The 1,317-nt window shown below is 47.8% G+C and overlaps 1 protein-coding gene across 4 annotated transcripts in view; it reads right to left on the bottom strand.

Annotated features, from left to right (window-relative positions):
• MAP2K4 (mitogen-activated protein kinase kinase 4) overlaps positions 1-1,317 on the bottom strand; it is a 38,292-nt gene that overhangs the window by 29,143 nt on the left and 7,832 nt on the right. The gene's annotated exons all lie outside the window — the stretch shown is intronic.

The raw sequence follows: 1,317 nt of genomic DNA, 5'->3' as shown, positions 1-1,317 counted from the left end.
TCCCCCCGCCTGTCTACCATTGTACATCTGAATTAAGTGTAAAAACAGCCCCATTAACGTTATTTCGGCAGCCATATTAACCAGCTTCCCGGCAATGGTCATACGTTCTGCTCCACTTACCGCGCCTCATACGGGGAAAGGCGGGATAATTTGGGAAATGACAGATTTAATCAGTGAGTCACCTGAGCAGCGGGCTGATAATTATTCAGCGCTATTCCCAGAAATGATGCCTCTCCAACACAGGGACATGGACCATGCATTATTGATTGACTGCAAACAGAACGGTGGTGCGTGTGTGTGTGGAGGGGTGGGGAGAGATGTACGCAGCTGGTGCCGCAGCCTCAGTGGGTGAGGGGACCACACAAGACATCACCAGATAGCTGCTGCGTGTCTGCATTATATGGAAATAAAAATAGATTGTCTGCTCTCTTTAACGAGGTCTGAGTGTCACGGCAAATATACGTGCTCCATCGTTTTCATTGCAACTTGCACTAGAGAACGGGAAAGCAATGTAAAATGCAGATTTTTTTTTTGGCGAGTGCCCTCCTTAGTAAAGGGGGTAGGCACAGAAAGCCTCCCACGGACAGAAAATTACCCTGGGCATTTGGTCCATGAGATCCCCTAATCTGTCTATTAGCAGCTCCTCCGGGCTTCAGGTAAGAACAAAAAACACATATAACTAGTTTTAAAAAAGGACCCAATGACTCTGCCCCTAGACATTACAAACTATAGGAAGGTCTTCAGAGTTCCCCTTTAAACCAGAAAGCCACTGGGTTAAAGGTGACAAATCTGCATTGGCCAGTGATTGGCTACAATGGATAAAAGAGTTCCTTCTGGGTGCTGCTAAAGGTGCCATTCACCTTGCCATTATCGGTCGATTTCCGAGCGAGATCGGGCTTTCGTACGATAAAAGCGGCCAGTTGATGGAAAGTCAACTATCACAGTTACTGTACAACTGGCCGAATTTCCCCGATCGGTCAAGCTACAAAACTTTTTTTTTTTTAAACGTATGAAACTGGATGGATTAGTGGCGTACGAAGAAAAAAAAATAAAAATAGAAAGATAATTTTTAAGGTGTATGGGCAGGGGTGTCCCGAGACCGGATGACACCTCGACGTGACGTCATCACGCATGACATCGCCACATGCGTGCGCAATCACATCATCGCACAGTCATCTTATTGACCCCTGCCGGCGGCCATCTTGGTGATGGACACCAGCAGAGAGGAGAGGACATTTAACCGGCGGGATGAGGTATGCCGCCAAGTCTCCTCCTCTCTCCCGACACTGCCGGGCTCTCAGTCAATGACCGAGTGCC

Source organism: Nanorana parkeri, unplaced genomic scaffold (genome assembly GCF_000935625.1).
Source record: "Nanorana parkeri isolate BGI_ZX_2015 unplaced genomic scaffold, ASM93562v1 scaffold47, whole genome shotgun sequence".
Lineage (NCBI taxonomy): Eukaryota > Metazoa > Chordata > Amphibia > Anura > Dicroglossidae > Nanorana > Nanorana parkeri.
This window is presented reverse-complemented; position numbering and strand designations above follow the sequence as displayed.